Source organism: Camelus bactrianus, chromosome 19, assembly GCF_048773025.1.
Source record: "Camelus bactrianus isolate YW-2024 breed Bactrian camel chromosome 19, ASM4877302v1, whole genome shotgun sequence".
In the NCBI taxonomy this organism is placed as follows: domain Eukaryota; kingdom Metazoa; phylum Chordata; class Mammalia; order Artiodactyla; family Camelidae; genus Camelus; species Camelus bactrianus.
The window spans coordinates 47,562,037-47,581,836 of record NC_133557.1 but is presented as its reverse complement, the minus strand read 5'-3'; the positions used below and the strand labels follow the sequence as shown (position 1 = coordinate 47,581,836).

Sequence of the window (19,800 nt, the reverse complement as noted above, 5' to 3'; positions counted from 1 at the left end):
GATAAGCACCAAATCATTCATGACAGTCACCTATGTGGGTGGGATTTACAAATCTCTTCCCTTCCCTTATAGGTAGTATTTCAATTATTTGTAATGTGTCTGCGTTGCTCTACTAATTCTAAAAGGATTAAAATTCTATGTTAATGTAACACATTCATTACTCATTTATGGTGTAACTAAAGTAAATTAATCCTATTTTTAAAAGATTTATTATGTGGACAATAAGCATTTATGAGAGTAAAATATGAATTCTACAGGAGTTAAGAATCTGTAAAGAACAAAGCCTTCTCAGGACTCAGTTCCAAGTCAGCTCCGTGGCAGCAGAGGTTCTCCAGGAGGTAGTGTCCTTTCTGAATCAGCATACAATGGAGGTGAGGAAGAAGTACCAGAATTGGACACTGAACACTACAATACATGAGAGATTTTGTGAGAGAAATTAAGACCCACATTCACAGAAAACAATCCCAAATTCATGGAGCAGAAGGCTTCCTTCTACTAAGATGACAATAGTCCACGAATAGACCTAAGGATTCAAAGAATGCCTACCGAAATCCCAGCTGGTGTTTTGCAGGAACTGACAATCAATCTAAAATTCACGTGGAAAATCCAGGGGCTCCGAATAAATGAGTGAATCTTGAAAAAGAAGAACAAAGTTCGAGGAAAAGGATGCCAGATGGAACCCACGGTTAATACAAAAGCACTTTAAGCTGAAGATACCTGAGATTCAATAGATGTAGAAGAAAACCTGTCATGGAAGCCAATTCTCTCCTCTACCTTTGCCCTATTAAGTTAGGTTGATAAAAAGCCTTTAACTTTCACCATTTAACATGGTAGTTACTTTTCTGGTTGGCTCCTGCATGTGTATAAATAAACTGTTTGTCTCGTTCATTACCTCTTTACTTCTGTGGGCTCTTAGGGAGGGATTCTGGACCTGCTCTTTCCTCACCTTCTTTAGTGACATCTTTTGTCCATGGTGAAGTGATAAAAAAAGGCTCATTGGTTTTAGGTCAGATTTGGGACATGTATATATTTGGAGACCCCCTGGAGGAACAAGGGGGTTCAATACTGCTGGGAGAATTTACTGGTTGTCTTGTCCAAATGCCCAATAAGACGCTATTTGCAAGGAATTTTTTTATAGGTTCTTACCCTAAAATAAATACCCTATCTAAATTTCTAATATGATCAAATAGAAAGAAAGACAAAGGAGAATCATGGCTAGCCTAAGAACACTTCCTTAACAAAACGGAAGGACAGAATCAGATTTAGAGCAAAAATTAAAATCCATTTATACCATCAACCCTCCCACCATTTTGTAGAATGTCCTCATGTAACCTTCCAGATGGCTCCCTGGAGAAAGCCCTCACCAAGATCGCACATGGCCAGCTCCTTTGTCTCGACCTCATGCTTGCTTTCAGAGCTTGGCCCATCGGGAGGTTGCTCCCCAGGGCCTGAGAGGGGCTATTTGTGAAACCTTCTCTGCTAAGACTCACCTGGCTGAAGGAGAACTGTGTGATCTGAGGGAGAGAGAGCACACCAAGCCTCTGTGGAAGCAACTCGGAGATCATCCCAAAGGCACACAGCTCTAACTCTGGACACGGGAATTTTTGATTGGCATCTTAGAGGTAAATCTCCTCCTAGGTAGAAAGAAGGAGATTCAAGGTGTTGCAATTGGATGGGCAGATCGGCCTCTCGAATTTGTCGATGAGGAGGATACGCAATTCTCTGCAGAAGTAGGAAAACCCATCCCTGCTCTGCTGACTTCATCTACAGAGAAACAGACCCACGGCACTAGGGGGAATTCAATGCCCACCAAACCTTCTTACTAACATCAACGTTCCCACTTTATTCTCCTGTCAGGTCCCAGCAGAAAAACTGTGACTCAGCCCCAAATATCACATACCCGTCAACCTGAACCACTCTGTCTGTCTGTGTGAAATTCAAGCACTAAGGCCTGCGACCATTATTGTCAAGTCATGTACCCCTTACAGCCCGTCTCCCGCCATCATCCCAGCCCAACCTCGGTGTCTCTCTCCAGCTCAGCAGCACTCTTCCCACTGGCTTCCCATCAGCTTACCTTGCCCTGCTTCCAATGTTTATTCCCCATACATTACCCACAATGGTCTTATTAAAGTATGAATCAGATCAAGTTGTTCTCCTGTACAAAATATTCTCGTGATTTTCCGAAGAATACACAGAGTCCCTACCAAGGCTTTGTGTGATCCAGTCCCTCACACATCTCTACAGCCTCAGCTCTCACCGTTCTTCTCCAGCCAATCTTCAGCGCCCAGATGGTTCCCACCAGGACAGCTGTGTTTGTAACTCCAAGTCTTGTACTTACACTTCTCCTGCCCTGGGAGGCTTTTCTTGTCTGTTACCTACATGGCTTATTATTTTACTTCATTCAGGTCTTTGTTCAGATTATTTTACCCTCAGAGAGGACTTATCTGACCATATTATTTAAAATAGCACACACATATTTCCTAAACATTTCTCTCCTAATATGCTTTATGTTTCTTTGTGGCAATTATTAGTACCTGGCAGTACATAATATATTTATTTGCTTACTGGTTTATTGTCTATCTTTCCTACTAGAACTACATACATGGAACCACATATAACTGTTTTAACCAGTAACTTTCAAAGATCCTTAAATGAATTCTTTTATAAGAGGAGAATTTCAGAGGATTCCATGGGTTGCTAAGGGGAAAAAAGAGAAAGGATTCAGGTTGAACTAGGTTATTAAGGACCTGGGTGTTGCTTATTTATTTTATACATAGTAGTGTGTATCTTTTAATCCCAAACTCATAATCTAGCAAATACCAAGCTGATTACTATTTATTTAAAACATTTTTTTTTCCTTTTTAAAGTTGGGTTGCTTGAGATCTCTTCTCTTCTTTGTTCTTTTTTCTTTTTAAAAAAAAATTTTTTTTATTTTTTTTTACATTGAGGTACTGGGAATTGAATCCAACAAATACTCTACATTTTGAACTGTACCCTCCCCTCTAAAGACAATTATTTTTATACTTTGACAATACCATACTGAATTAAGATTTTTTTACTCCATTTTCCCTTCAGAGAGTTTATAACTGAGGGAGAGAGTCAGAGGAAGCCCTGGGCCATCCCTTCCTTCTCAGCGGGTTACTACACAGCAGAGGAGCTTGGCTGTCACAAGGCCCAGCTCATCATTCTGGTCTGAGTGCCGACTCAGGCCACTTCTCTAAACAGAGACATTTTAGAAGCAGCAGAAAGCCAACTAGCGAGCATAAATGACAAAACTGACCCACCTGCAGTTGGACATCATCTGCTCTGAAACGAACCTCTTAAATCTCTTCTTCCTATTAGTGGGTGGTTTTCAAAAATATTCCCAAGGAGATGAATTTCACTCTATTTTTCTGGATTTCTTAGGCCTTCTATGACTTTAACTGCAGCCTTGATTTTCTGCAGAACGTCTGCAGGGAAGCCAGGCAGAACACGTGAACAGACCATGCAGGCCACAGCTGAGGCCTCTGATCAAAGCATCCTTGCTGTGCAGAGCCTACTTTCATGGCACCAGTTTCATTACTGCTGTAATTAGGTCCCATCCAAGTGTCCCACCGAAAATGTTTCTAGATGGAAGGTGGCCTGACACAGGTGAGCAGTGGTGATGTGGGATGCAGATAGCAGACAGACTAGAAGGAGAGATGGGAAATATTTCTTCAGGCTTCAATTTGGAAGATTTCTGATTTTTACATAAACATTAAACTGGGTCAGGCTGAAGTGACATTTGCTCTAAGACGGGGTGATGTACACATATCCCTACAAATTCTAAAAAATATGTTGAAGCTGGACGTGACAGCCTAGGGGACAGACAGCTTAGAGTGACCGCTACGTTCCAGGATGCCTATGATCTCAGGATCACAAAGAGGAAAAGAATACACGTATTTTGCCTCTGTAGTTCTAGGTGAAATTATTTTTACCATTGCCGGATGGTGTAAGATCAGAGATCATGTCGTCTTTCTTACATCACAAACTCGACAATTCTTCTTGATGAGTCAGCAGACTGTTTCCGATGACCCAGGGTCTGTGCCAGACATTAGCTGTCTAGACAAATACCACAAAGCCACCCATGGAACTTACATGCATCCTACCATGTACTTTGTTTTATATATACAAACGTTTTGTTATTGAGTAATAATCATTTTACAACGTTGTGTCAAATTCCAACATAGAGCACAATTTTTCAGTTATACATAAATATACACATACATTCGTTGTCACATTCTCTTTCACTGTGTCCTCCTGTGTACTTTAAATCATCTCTAGTTTACTCGTGGTATCTAATACAACATGAATGCAATGTAAGTAGTTGCCAGTGTATGGCAAACTCAAGTGTTGCTTTTTGAAACTTTCTGATTTTTCCAGAATATTTTCTCTCCACAGTTAGTTGAATCTGCTGGATAGGGAGCCCCTAGATACGGAGAACCCCCAAGCTCTTCCTTCCCACCTCCTAAATGTCCACTGCAAGCACTGAAGTGGTCCAAGTATAGAAGAGCGCCACCTAGCTGCTGGAAATGATGAGGCATTCCTTCAGCGTATGTAGTGCAGGAAAGAAGGTTTAGGGCCAACTGGTGGGAAAGGAGAGACTGACTGGAGAGGAAGGAGGAAGAACCTCAGTGGAAGCCAGCTCGTGCCCTTACTGGAGCTAGCTGATGGCAGTGAAGGACGCCGAGGAACTGGGGACACGTCGCGTGGGGGGCAATCCAATTCGCCAGGGGCAGGGTTCACAAAGCTGGGACCCAGTTTACAAGATCAAAATGACAAGGGGGGAGAGGGGCTGCCACAGCACAGGGATCCTGACAAGGGCCAGAGCGCCGTGAACCCAGCTAATGCGGTTCCCCTAGTAAGCCAGAAAAAGGAAACTCTGAGTGAAGATATTGGAGATTCCACCGCAGCCTCATGGATAACTAGATCTGTAACCTGACAAAATGTAACCACCAGAAACCGGAATCTTTCCTTTACTCTTCCCTTGGACATTTGGACAGGGAGCCACACATCTCTGACGGCAACCATCTTTAATCCGATAGAGAGCTCAATTATTCAATAATAAGCATGAAGAAAAAGAGTGCGGTGATGGTTTAAAGCGGAAGTCAAAGTGGAAGCCCATCTGAGAAATGGCAAAAACATGCTTCTCATTTAATAAGAGTTGTGGCAAAAAGAAGGAGGAAGATTAAGAAAATCTCTGTTTATATAATTCACCAGACTAGACTAGACAGTCATAAAAAGACAGAACTTTAAATCAAGAAAACTTTTTTTTTTTTGGTGATGAAAAATAATGCCATATTTTAAAAAAAAAGGCTTGGTCCTTCAACAACACACTGAGAGTTGTTGATGAGAAGAACATAAAGCTGCATACAGACATGTAAGGGTTCCAAGTCTACCACTTGAAAATAATTAGCCAGTCATGTATCCAGTTGATTTGGAAGTCCCGATAAGTAAATAACTCAAAAGTGGGAAAGGCAAGTGATTAAATAGTGGAAGTGAGCAATGTAATCCAAGAAGTTTATACCTATATTTTCATTGTTAATGTAACAACCTTAGAACAACTCTCTAAAAAGGAATAACTGGAGCACACACACACACACACACACACACACGCACACACACACACACAAAACGCAGACAATTTGGAAGAGCAAAGAGGAAAATTATGCTAAATTTATTACTACTGAGGAACAGCATCTAAGAGATTATTTCACTTTTGAGACTATTATAGGAATACTGGACCAATTACATATAAAGTTATGAACTTAGAAATGATCTATAAAATTTAGAGAGAATTTTCATTAAAAGGCAATATAGCTTCCAAATGATTGAAAATTAACAATAAAAATATTAATCAATCCAGCTAATATGCAGTAACAGAGACCATATTTACCATCCTAAAATAAACCACAAAATAGATAAAATATATGAAGCAATGATTTTTAAGACACGTGAAAATGATCATCCACTAGGACCTTGTACTGCCACATCCATACCAAGGCTGCTAGGTCTCCTACTGCCATCACCAAGGATGTCCACCAAGAGGCGACATTTCCTTCCTCTGCCCATACTGCAGAGCCAGTCCTGAACAGTCCTTTTCCAGGCTTTGGCAGGCAGCTCTCAGAAGTGCTCTTGCGGGCCTTGGCCCCTTTTAGCCAGCAGGAAAGGGATCAAGGATGAGCAGTGAGCCTCCATACTCATCCAAGACAGAGGAACCTATCTGATTTCTGGGCAGCCCTTCACTCTCATATGCAGTCTGGTACTCTCTGCCCGACTTCCCCAGTCCCCGGCTTGGGCAGCCTGAACGCTGGCCACAGCCCATCAGAATCTGTTCCCCCGGCCAAGAGGCCACACGTGATCATGAGCAGGGCTCCACGCCTCTGGACCAGCGTGGCTTGGACTGCATCCTGGCCCTGGGCTCGCAAGCTCCATGCCCTTTGTTGAGTCAGTTAACATCTCTAAGCTACAGTTTCCTCATCAGTAAAATGAGGACATAATCAATATGGAAAAAAATCAGAGTCTGGGGGGGAATAAATTTCTGGTGCTTGAAGATTATTTTAATTTTGAATTATACAGCGAAGGACATCATACAATTTTTACTACTTCAGAATTCTAAAAGACAGCTTCTACTATTAAAACTAATGCATGCACGTGCACATAAACACGTGCAGACACACTGACTCTGCTCCACATACATCCCCACAAGCACACACACACGGACTCATTTACCACACATAAACATACCATACACACAACTACACACGTCCTCAGGTGCACACACACACATAACATACACACAACCACATACATCCCCAGGTGCATGCACACACACACACACACACACACACACATACACACAGTCACAATAATGTACCACATACATCCCCAGGTGCGCGCGCGTGCACACACATGTCATACACACCTTTGGCGTTATTCTAAATCAACTTACAATTGAGGGTCTCAGTGTCCATTGTTTTGTCTGCTTAGAAGATCCTGACTTCGTACCGTGAAGCAGGAGCCCCTCCTATCTGGAGATGTTCTTTGCCACTTACAGTCTCAGTAGAGCCAATATAACTGCTCTGGACCTTTGGAAGTGCAAGGCCAGAGCATACCTGGGAACTCACATCCTACATATCTAAATATTTTAAGTGCAGTAGATTTTAACTCCTGCCTTTACAAATTTACATTCATTATTAGGGGGAAGGCCAGGTTCAAATTCAGAATTCCCAGACCAAGGGGAGTCCTGCAAAGAAAGTGAGCATGTGGGGAGAGCTGATTCCCAGTCTCTGATCACTACCCTGACCCTTTTATTCCCAATGCTGGGTCCATCCCTTGCCACAAGGGGCCTTGGATGTGCAAAGGGGACACTCAGATTTCACGTCCGGGCTTTGCCGATACCCTCCATGCCAACAGCTGCCCTTTGGACTCTCTGTGTGTCCTGGGAATCTGAATTCTGGGGAAAGCCAGTGAACACACTAGAAATGGGTCAGGGGCTGCTGAGGCAGGGCATTTTGTGTTCTGGGGTTCCAGAGCATGGGATGGAGCCAATAACTCTGTCCCCTTGGCCCTACTGACTCCACCCCATGAAGGACGTGGCCAGAGGAAGTGTCAGAGCCAGAGGAAGCCTCTGTAGTGCAGGACCCAGTGCAGCGGGCCCCCTTGCCATGGTCTAAGGGCAGAATCCCTAAGGAAAGTTCTGAGGAGGCTGTAAGGTATCATCATTCCCATTAATTAAAAAAAAAATCTCATCACAGGCGTGGGTGGGAAGGGTTTTGCTCTAACAAGGGAAAGCATTTGCCAAAGTCTGGCCATACAGGGTTGGTGGGTTTGCCAGGTTGATAAGGAACCGAGAGCCCATTAGCCACACCTGGATCTAAACACCACATGAATTCCTCCGGATGACACTGAAATGCAGTGAGACACAGAACCCTCTCAAGTTGTTAAAATATTCACGGTGAGCCATTCAACTCTCTCCTTATTCTTGACTATGGAAGCATGATAAACAGAGGCCGGAAACTCATCAGCCTGTTGGTTGGACCAGTGTCCGTCTGGAGCACCCCCTTGTAGGAGCCTTTATCACACCACCCAGGGCTGACCCGGCTCAGGATTACAGCTGATTTTCCACAGGTGGCATCACTTGCTGGTGACATGAAGGAGGCATGTTAGTCACCTCCCAAACACTGAGGCTCCTCCTGGGAGGAGCCTGCAGGCCCCCAGTCCATTCTCTGCACCACGATGCTCCTTAGTGCCACTCCTGAATGGCTGCCCTGGCATCTAGCTCTGGCGAGCACCTCGCTGAATTGTCGATACATGTTACCCATGAGCCACGTCTAAGCTTGGGGTCCAGATGTGACCATGATTCTTATTGTCTTCCCATCGATGGATTGTTCGATCTTCCTGTAATCGTGTTGGCAGGAAGGCCAGTACCGCCCTCTTGAGGCCTCCCTCAGCCAACTCTGTCTATAACAGTCCTAGCGCCCTCAGGGTATCGGGTCTGAAGCCTGGCACTCAGACACGAGGATGACAGCTGGAGAGACAAGGATCCACTCCTGCTGTGGCTTCTGCTGAGGCTCGATGTGGCCATAAAAACGGATCCCACAGGCCCTGATGTCACTTGTCTCGCTGCAGGGATGCTCCCACACTGCCCCATTCCTCCCAGAGACCAAGGGCTTTCTGCTTGCTCTCAAAGGCCCCACCACCGAGGGGTCACTGGGTCCAGTTGGGCATCCAGCCTGGTTCCCCGCCAGCCCTTAGGGCCTTGGTGGGGCCTGGAACATCAACTACCCTCCCCTTAGGGGCCCGTTTGTCCATTCCAGCCAACAGACCTAGGTCATAAGCACTTTAACTCACCTGAGGGTGTTTTCCTCACTTCAGGGGCAGTGAGGACGGCGCTTCTTCACACTCCAAGTGCCCCCGGTCTGGATGCAGACAGCCTGGCTCTCCCCCAAGTCCTGCAGGTCCCGGCCACACCTGCTGCTGGTCACTGAGTCTGTGCTGTGTTCTCTTCCAGGACAAGAGGTGCACACTGCCCCCCGCCCCACCCCCAACAGAGGTGGCAGAGGCAGCGGACAGGCAGGTGAGCTGGGGCATGAGACCGTGTCCGGAAATCAGTGCCCCAGAGGCTGCTGGTGACTAGCGGGACCACGGGGCAAAAGCCAACATGGGATGGGAGGAGGAGGAAGGTTCAGGATAAGGAGATGAAAGGGGGTATGGATAGCAATGTGAGGACCTCGACCATGAAAGGGAAGAGAAATCACAGTGACAGCTGGAGCGGTCTTGCAGTTAAAACTTGTGGGCGTTTGTATTTAATTCTATTAATTACCATTATATATAGTGACATATTTCTTATTTTATTAAAAATTATGTGCCATGTCAAATAACATGATACAATATGCTACTATTTATTAAATAATATATAATAGTAGATATACTAGCATATTATGTCCTGTTTATTTATTAGCAGATAATATATGACACATATGTAGGTATTTATATACATAATATATAATTCATGCATCTATATAATATATAACACATAATGTAAGATTATGATTAATATAATTTATAACAAGATTACATAACAATAATTATGTAATATTACCCATAATATGTCTTTGTTCATGGCACATTCTCATCTAACGCATCTGACAGAGTTATTTATGTATTAAAATTAGTATTATAAGAAACAGTTGTGAACGTATCACCCAGCATCAGAACAGGACTATTGGGAATGACATACTGTGTCCCCTTTCCCTAACCTGCTCTTGGTCTCTTCTCAAAGGAAGTAACCAGCATCCTGAATCCTGGCTTAAGCTTGTGTTATTTTCACACACACAGCATTTAAGGTCAGTTAAAACAAATGAACTGCAGGTACATGCAATGAAATGGATGAATCATGCACTCTAGTTTAAATGAAAAAAGTAACCCCTAGAAGGTAACCAATAGTATGCTATACTTTTAACTGTGTATATATATGTAAACTAAAGTCACTAAAGTAAGAACAACTACAGATAGATTCCAGGTGGGAGAAGGACAGATAAAAGGTGAGGTGAGCATATTTGCTGCAGGTGAGCGAGTTCCTTTCCAGTAACATGTCATTCTATCTGAAGCAGGAGGCAAGGTCATTTGCTGGGAGTCAGGGAAGAGACAGAGGGAAGGTTAGGGTTGTGCAGAGAGCAGAGAATGTTGACACCACTGAGTGATAAGTGGGGAAATGTGCTCACTAGAGAAATCCTGGAGCATTGCCTGGCAGTGGCAACACGGTGGACATTGATTTGTAGTCTTAGAAATCTGTGCTGGGAGAGCCTGCTGCCTGCAGGCTCAGGACGAATAGAGCTGGGTGAAACGAGATGGAAGTCGGACTGGTGAGGAACTGAAAAGATCAACGGTCAAGGGAGTTTTCTCTGTCATAAAGAGAGTGCTGACTGTGGATGAAGAGCTGGAAGTTGGGGAAGTGGAAGTAAGAGGAACGTGCACAGGCAGGAAAGCAGAGTGCTCAGCGCTTGATGCCCCAGTGAGGGTAAAGGAGGGCCAGTGAGGCCGATGGATAAACAGCTGGATGGCTAGGGGTGAACATTTAAAGGATAGAGGCTGGACCTGGAGTGGAGAAACGCCCAGGTATGAGCCCGGTGGTAGGGTAAATGGGGGTGGCTGGCTCAGGCTGATGGAGAAGAAGACCCTAAAATGACAATACTGGGTGGTGGAGGGAGAATGAACTTTGACGTCTTGTTGGTAGGAGGCGAGGCAATACAGAGCTGGTTGTCCAGGTGCTCCTGACTGAGGCAGATGAGCAGGGAGGCCAGGGTGGCAGGCACTGCTAGGAAAGGATCTGGGTTTTCCAGTGGCTCCCAAGAGAAGAGGAGCAATGATGTGAAGGTGGAAAGTGAGCACAAGGAGAACATCCCAGGTTCCTGATCAAATGGGGGGGTGTAAGAGGGCAAAGCGTCAAATCCAGAGATGGTTGCCCAGGAAGCAGGGACCACGGGTGAAGTGAGGGGACACTCAGAGAAGAGAGGGAGAAAAGTCTTCTGGGTGTAGGGAGAAGAGAGGGCCCAGGACAAAGGAGCACAGAGGTAAAGTGATGAGGATGGACTGGCTCTATGGTGACACTGCAGGGATGGCTGGAACTTTGTCCTGAGTGCTTAGGTTGGGGAGGGCTACTGGCCTCTTGAGGACTCCCCTCTCAGCAGACTGGACAGAGGCTCCCACTTCTGAGAGCTGTGAGGCCACCACTGTTCCTGGAGCGGCTCTGCCTCCATCTTCCCCTATCAGACTTTCCTGCCAGCCCCTGAATGCCAGTGAGGGAGCCTGGGCCTCGCAGCTGTTTCCTGTGGAGGGACACAGGCTCCTTGGAGAAGCAGGCTGACCTTACTTTTCTCTGTAACCCAGGGCCTAGCAAAGCTCCACCCCATGTGTGGGCCATGCAGGGGCTCGGATACTTACTAAACTAACTCAAAGCAGTAGAATAGCAGAGCTGGAGGAAGTGACCACTGAGCTCAAAGAGATCACTTCCCACACCCCCATTCTACAGATGAGGAAACAGAGACGAAACGGTGAAGCAGCCTTGACCAAATTCATGCTGCTCTTAAATGCTGGCCTGTGTCGAGCATGCCAAGTGATGAGCTACAATGAAGGGGCTGAGAGGGGGATCCGGGGCCACACAGCTTGGGTTCAAGTCCCAGCTCTGCCATTTACTAGCCATGTGATTAATGAATGTCCTTACCTGTAAAGTGGAACTCATAACGATGCCAACACATTGGGTTGTCGTGAACAAGGAATTCCTGGAACAGCAGGACAGAGTTCTGTGAGGGTTTGCTGTTGCTTTGGTTACTATTATTATCACCAAGTGAACCCTGAAATGAAGAACAAAGGCAGCAAGAATTTTTATTTTAAAGGATTTTAAAATCCGATGATGAATGTTTGATTTCATCTATTCAAGTTTGCATTTGACCCTTATTAACAACTACACAATGGATGACTTTTGAGGCAATCTTGCTTCATGTCTTTAATTTTCACTAAGGACACAGGCTATTCAACAGGCAGCAGTTTCTTTTCCAGGAAGATGGACAAAAAGTTAAAAATATCTCAGTGCCTCTCGGTCCCCAGTGAGTTGGTTGTGACATGTCAACCCAGCTTTGGGGAAGTGCCAGCTCCCACTGGGCACACTGCGCTGCCCCCGGACACCAGGGGGCACCGTTCTCCCACATGAATCCAGTTCTTTGGTTCATATCTTTGCTTCTGATCCCTCAAGGAAGGCCCATGCCCCAGGGCCCCATCTGCCCCACCAGCCTCACCTGCTGGACTCCAGGACACCATCCTGGGTCTCAACTATCCTCTGTTCCTACGCCCGCCTCACTACTCTTCACTTTATCCTTCAAATGTGGGCTTCTGTGGCTCGCCACCCAGCAGGGGTCTCCCTGTCCTCCACCTTGGTAACTGCATTGTCCTGCAGGGTGCCTAGCGAACCCGTGTGGAGGCAGGAAGAATACAGAACAACAGGTACTCAGAGGGGCTGCCTTTCCCACTGCAGGGGCCCTGGAGAGCTTTATCCCGGCTGGTTATTCACAGGCGCTGAAGCTGTGGAATCTCGATCTCACCAATTTAAAGGGCATCATCATTAATTACAAAAGCAATCATTTCTTCAGTAGCAAACGAAGAAAAGACTTTGTGCTCCCCACCTCCAACTTTTTCCTCCACTTTCAGATGTTTCTCATCTCTGGGCAAGGGTAGAAAGCAACACACAAAATATTATTTTTCAATTTTTTTCCCACTCTGAATATTGCTTTCCCAGAACCGATGAAGGCTAGAATGGTTTGTCTATCCTGGACTGAGGATTCAGAGATGGGGGTGGAGGGGAGAGGGGAGATAACTCAGCAATATTGAACCTAACAGAGACATTAAAATGTTCTATTCTAAACAGAGAGAAAGCAGGATGCTATAGAAACATGAAAACAATAGTTGGAAATGCAATAACGAGTTACAAGAGAATAAACATGAAGATGTAAAAATGAAAAAGGATATGAAAATAAAAAAAGGTGGGAATGGGAGAGGGGAGCAAGAAAATATAGATTTTTTTCTTTCGTTTTTTCTTCATTATTCTTAGGATGTGTTGGAGCCTACTTGATTATCAGATATAGTAATAGGAAACAGATATAGTTATGGGTTGATATAGTTGAAAAATAAGGTAAGCACAAATCAAAAGCATACAATAGAGTCACAAAAAAACAAAAAGAAACAAACTCAAAATGGCTTAAACACTTAAACATTAGACAAGACACTATAAATTTCTCACAAGAAAACATAAACAAAACGTTATTTGACATACATCTAAGCAATGTTTTCCTAGGGTAATCTACACAAGCAACAGAAATAAAAGCCAAAATAAACAAATGAGACCTAATTCAACTTATAAACTTTTGCACAGCAATGGAAATCATAAGCAAAACAAAAAAACAACCTATGGAATGGGAGAAAATATTTGCAAAAGATGAGACTGACCATGCCTTAATTTCTAGACTATATAAATAGTTCATACAACTTAATAAGAAAAAAATAAACAACCAAATCCAAAAATGGGCAGAACAACTAAACAAGCAATTCTCCAATGAAGACACACAAATGGCCAATAGGCATATAAAAAAATATTCAATATCGCTTAATTATCAGAGAAATGCAAATCAAAACTCCAATAAGTTATTATCTCACAGCAGTCAGAATGGCCATCATTCAAAAGTCCACAAACCATAAATGCTAGAGAGGCTGTGGAGAAAAGGAAACCCTCCTACATTGGTGGGAATGTAGCTTGGTGCAGCTACTGTGGAAATGAGTATGGAGATTCCTCAAAAGACAAAAAAAAAATATATATATATATATATATATATACTTATCACTTCATCCAGCAATTCCACTCCTGGGCATATATCTTGAGGGAACCTTAATTCCAAAAGATACCTGCACCCCAATTTTCTCAGCAGCACTGTTTACAATAGCCAATGATAGAAGCAAACAAAACGTCCCCAGACAGATGACTGGATAAACATGTGATATTTTGATATAACAGTATATTACTCAGTCATAACAAAGAAGGAAATAATGCCTTTACAGCAACATGGATGGACCTGGAAATTATCACACTTACTAAAATAAGTCAAAGACAAGTATCATATGATATCACTTATATGTGGAATTTTAAAAAATGATACAAATGAACTTATTTATAAAACAAAAACAGACTCACAGACTTAGAAAACAAACTTAGAAGTTTGGGAGTAACAGATAGAAGTTACTATAAGTAAAACAGACAAACATAAAGGATTCACTGTAGAACACAGGGAACAATATTTAGTATATTGCAACCTATAATGGAAAAGAACCTGAAAAACAATAGACTATGTATTTATACAACTGAATCACTATGCTGTATACCTGAAATTAACAAAAAAGCTGTATATCTGAAACTAACAAAACATTGTAAATCAACCACATTTCAATTTAAAAAAATTGATAAGCTCTAAATACCTTTATTCAAAGAAAATCTTCAACTCTCGTCTCTTACAAAACTTAAAATGGGAAGCTTGAGCAGGACCAAAGTATACTGGATGGGCAGTTACATATCTTCTCCAGCACGTGGGACATGCTACTACACAAACAACATGTTTTCCTACAAGAAAAGCCCTGGCTGCACAGGGAGCAAGTCCCACCGGGACAAGGCCTCTGTGGCAGTGGCCTCCTTCTCAACGCTCCATCTCACCAGGAGGCCAGGGTTTTCATAGAGGAGGGGACATAGAGCTCATAAACTTCAAATCTATTTCCCAAGAAAAATTATGGAAAGACCAAATTCACCTGCAGTGTGGGAAACATGAGTAGGGCACCTAAGCAGACTGACAAGCCCAGAGCAAGATTGCCCGATTTTCAGATCGGAACCAGAACAACGACCACCTGGCCCCAGTTAAATGACCACCACCTCACGTGCCATGAACTGCTCGTACTCAACGTCAGGGATGTTTCTCTTGAGACTTGGGAGATCAAAGAAGTCGGACCAGAGAATCCTGACCTGGTAGATGTCGAGACTCTGCCATTGGTAGAAGTGTCCCCAAGGGGGTGGCACCAGTACCGACTCCTCCATCTTCAGCAGGGTCTTCAGGAGGAAAGCAATGTAGATGCAGACGTTCCTACGGAGACTGAAGCCCTCTGGAAGGTTGACGTCACACAGAATGTACCTGTCAGGGAACAAAGGAGAGCGGGTCTTCAGGGCCAGGCCTCTGCACACGAATCCCGGCTTAGATATAACAGATAGAACAGGAATCCCTGAACAGCCCACGGCCTAGACTCCAGACACATTCAGCAGCTTCTGGTTTGTAAAGTGGAGGCACTGCCCACCCATCTCCATGTGGCCAATTACTTCAAGTCCGGGAGCAGTTGCGGAAGACATCTTGGCATCCGTCTAACACCACTAAGAACCTGACTAGCATCTGAGCACCCGTTTTCCAAGGGCTCTCAAACTTCTTGGTCTACAGAACCCTATACACTCTTAACAATTTCTGAGAATTCCAAAAGGCTGCTATTTATGTGAGTTAAATCTATCAACAGGTCCTGTGTTAGAAGTTAAATAAGAACTTAAAAAAAGTGTATGAATTCACTTAAAAATATTAACAACCTACTACATGTTACCATTAATACTCTTAAACAAAGAATAAGTCTATTTTTCAAAACAAAAATCATTAGTGAGTAGAATAGCAGTGATTTTAATTTCTGCAAATCTCTTTTTGGATTGGTGAGAGCTGAATTCTAACTGCCTCTGCATTCCCTATTTTGTGATATCACATGCCAGGTTTTCCTTGGAAAACCTCACAGGAACTCGGGAGAGCAAGAGTGTGCAAAAGGCAGGTGACATCCCGGCATTTCTATGAAAATGGTCTTGCACCTCAGGGGCCTTGGATACACTTGGATAACTTCTGCCCTATCCTAGGCGAGACTCTTCTGCACAAGAGCCAGGCAAGGGTCCTGGATTCTCTAATGAGTTACAGCCTCCCCACTCATCCCTTCTCTGTGTCTTTCCCACAACCTCCATTACTGCAGATGAGGATGTAATCCTCAACTGGGGCCTCTTATCCCAGAAGACTGCTAACTTCGAGAGGGAGGATCCCTTCTACCATCCCTACACCCCGCACAGTCTATTTTGGGTCAAGCCCTAGATAACTGCTAATTGGCACTGACGCTTGTGTCTTATTCCTGAGGTTTACTGAAGGAACCAACTGGATGGAACTGAAATTTCCTTGCAGATCAAAAAGGCTGATAAACCACCCCATTCCAACATCTGACTCTGGGGCTTTTCAAAACACAGTTAAGGCCCTGCTTCATCTAAGAGGGGTCTAAGGCCTGCCCTTCCCTGTGGGTTCTGGGAGGCTGCGACCAACCAGGGCGACCCAGACTCGCGGCCCCAGCCCCAGGGCCTGAGGGGGAGGAAAGGCTCAGCCTGTGACCCAGCCCTGTCCCCGCCGCCCCAACCTGCTACCAGGCACCACAGACACCCCCGGCTGCCACCCCAACCACGATCCCACCCCGGTCCATGTCCACCGGCCACACCGACGGCGCGGACATATGTTTACCGTCTGTGGGACGCCGCCTCAGACAGGATGTCGGCCGCCGACTGACCAGGCCAGAACTAGTTGCCCGGTCGAGCAAGCCTCCATCCCCAGCAGCAAGCAACACCATGGTCCCTGGCAGCTACACACTTCCTGAGCCCGCTCCCCTCCCCAGAAGTGCACGCCGGCCCGCGCGGAGGGCGGAGCCTGTAGCCATGGCAACGCCTCAGGGCCCTCCCTTAGAGCTTCAGTCGTGCGTCCTCAGGAGACTAGACTTGCTAGGGCAGAACTTGAGGAGACAATGGGAGCCAGGGCACGCCCAGGACGGTGGTGAGGGGGAGGCTTATGGGGCAGCTGGGCGGGTTTGGGGTGGGCAAGGCCGCGCGGAAATCCTCACCTTGAAGTGGCCCCGGCCAGAGGCTTGGGCGTTGCTGCCGGGCGGGGGCACCATCACCTGTCCGTGTGCGGGGCTCTGCCTGGCCTCCGAGGCCTCCACTTTCACCGGACGTGAACCCGGTCTGACGGTGGGCAAGTTAGAGGACTGAGCCCAGGCACACACGGCTGGCCAGTTAGGGCACCTGAATTGCAGATCCAAGAGGCCCGCTGCCGGCCTTGAATTCAAGCTGCTGGGCAGTTTCCAAGAAGACGGGATCTGTTCACAAGAGGGGAGGTAGGACAGGGGTGCCAGATTCCGGGTTGGCTGCGGTCTCACAGGAGGGCCATGCTGAGAGGGCGCAGAGCGGCCCATGTGTTGGCGGGGCTAGGAGTTTGGGGTATAGAGTGGGGATGGTGTGTGCCTTGCTCTGTGATCTCCCCAAGAACCCTCACTCCAGAGCAAAGGGCTTTGCTCCCCCCACCCTTCACTGCACTCCCTGCCTTCCCCAGCACCACTGCCCCTGTTCCCGGAGTGTCACATGACCTTTCCCCATAATGAGCACTTCACTGTTAGAGGTACTGAATTCCCAGTGGCTTTAACCCTGAAGGTGGGGGGCTGTATCTGACCAGTTAGGACACCTGGATCCTTTATATGAAACCTCAGACCATAATGCAGGCGTGAACAGAGGCCCCTCAAACAGGATTCCCTGCATGGCCCTCCCCACCACGCACCCACAGGGCAGCTGCCACACCAGGCCAAGCCTGCAGGAGGACCGCTGGTCCCTCTCCTCCTGTCCCTGATCATGAGTATATCGCCCACACTGCTGGGTATTTAGGGGGCCTTCGAAAAGCAGCTGGCATTTTCATGGGCAAATACTTGCTCTTTGGGGAAGATTTGAGTGCAAAGGGATGTAGGGTATGCTTTTTCTGTTGCCCTGGAATGGGTGACTGGGATACAAACGTAAGTCAAAGCAGTTTTTAGAGAGAGCCGCAAAACATGTCACAAACAAAGATCAGTGTTCCCCAACAAATGCAACAGCACCTGGTGTGTGGGCGGCCTGGCCTCTCTTTCTGGAGGTTGGGGATTCTGCCCTCTAGCTGGGACAGGGCCAGAAACAGCTCTGAACACGCTGGGAGTCGTTTCTCACAAGACCTGTGGTCTCCACTGCATGTCTGGCTCCAGAGCCCAGGGCCAGCATGATGACTGTGCTCCCGCTGTCCATTCTGGGAGGTCTAGGTGTCCTCCATGGCCCTTCCAACATTGTTTCTTTCGGAAACACCCCCCGGATGAAATGGGTCTGAGAACAGGAGAGCTGGATGCCAGCAGCCACTGCCCAGTGTGCGGCCACAGGGAGAGGCATCTCCTCTCTTTGGGATCTGATCTCCCCTCCTCTCTCCCCATATCCTCACCCCTCTCCTCCTTCATTTCTTGATTGATCCCTGGATAATGGTCCTTACCAGGAATGACCTGGGAGAACTTTTATGTGTCCTTAAGGAAAAAACAAAAAGAAAAGAAAGAAAGAAAAAAAGAAATCTATAGACAAATTACTGAAAGTAATTTCCATCTTTCCCAGGAAAGTCCTCTTTCCAATGTTTAAGGCTAGTTGACATGGTGTCAAGTTGCCTAAACACTCACATCTGAGCAAGTGCTAAATCTCCGTCCAGCTGCCCGCAGCATCCACCTGTGGCAACCTAGTCACGAGAGGGCAATAAAGCTCTTTCCCCAGTGCCAGCACCAGCGTGGCTTTGCAGGCAATGGAGTCCGAGAGAAAGGGCCCTGCCCTGAGGCTTGGGGGGTCTCCAGCCACAGCCAGAGGAACTTGGGGTTTTCAGAGCTGGCCCAGCAGGGAAACCAAGCAAGGCCGCCTGACCCAAGTCTTCCCTGCCCTGAGAGCCCCATGAACTGCCCTGGGCCCCACTCCCCAGTCGGGCTCCCTGCAAAAAGTTACCACAGGATCCACACCTGAGAAGGGAGGAGGACGGCCCTTTGGCCCGGTGTTCCAGCAGATGTGTCCTGTGAAACCTGTGGCCACATAACTTCCTTGTCTCCCCAGTTCTCTGAAGGGTCCTTGCTGGGCTTTCTGGTGGTCAGGGACACTGGAACAACTCTAAACTCTGAAGAAGGGCAGACAGACTCTTCTGGAAGCAAGGATTCCAGGGAGATGCCTTGTCCAGAACTGGGAGACTGTGTCCTGAGTAGACCCCTGGGAGGCAGTGTGGGGCTGTAGGGTCCACTTCAGAGAACGGAGCATGTGTGCTTCCCACCTGGGAGGCCCTGCATTGTTCAGTCATGTCCTCGTGTGAGACTCATTTACAAACACCTCCCATTCAATCTTGGGGTGGTCCCAGGGGTGGGGGCAGAGGAGGAGAGTGAAGGGGCAGCCTTAGAGTCCCTGACCCACACAAGGAGCCAAGGGTCAGTGGGATCATCTTGGGAGTCGGGCACAGGACAGCAGGACGGGCACTAAGAACATGCAAAGTCATGCAATAAAGCGACCCGTGACCACAAGACACAGGCGGCCTTCCACCAAAGCAGGGAGATAGAAATTTAGACCCAGGTTCTGAGAACATTGAGAGGGGCTGGAGGGTCCCAGTAGCCCTGAGGAGCAGCTCTCCTAGGGGCACAAACATCCCAATACACACATTTCTCATGGATGCTTTTTGGGGTGCAGAGTGAGTTACTAGGATCCTGAACTTAGTATGGAATCCCACCCCCTTGTTCATCACGGTTCCTGGCAATAAATTGCTGTCATTTGTCCCTGGACATGCACAGGGGAGGTGACTGCTGTGGGGGTCACTACAGGACTGGAAGCTTCTGGTG

At 46.3% G+C, this 19,800-nt stretch overlaps 1 long non-coding RNA gene across 2 annotated transcripts; it reads right to left on the bottom strand.

Annotated features, from left to right (window-relative positions):
- Nucleotides 1-222: 222 nt before the first annotated feature.
- LOC141574012 (uncharacterized) lies at nt 223-16,757 on the bottom strand. 2 transcript variants are annotated; one of them, XR_012500512.1, is made up of 8 exons: nt 16,629-16,757; nt 15,074-15,239; nt 11,744-11,873; nt 8,872-11,348; nt 3,285-3,668; nt 1,491-1,634; nt 547-633; nt 223-405 (listed from the first exon to the last, which is right to left on the bottom strand). It is a non-coding gene; the product is annotated as an uncharacterized LOC141574012 (long non-coding RNA). The 2 variants fall into 2 exon arrangements; XR_012500513.1 differs by lacking the exon at nt 3,285-3,668.
- Nucleotides 16,758-19,800: the final 3,043 nt, after the last annotated feature.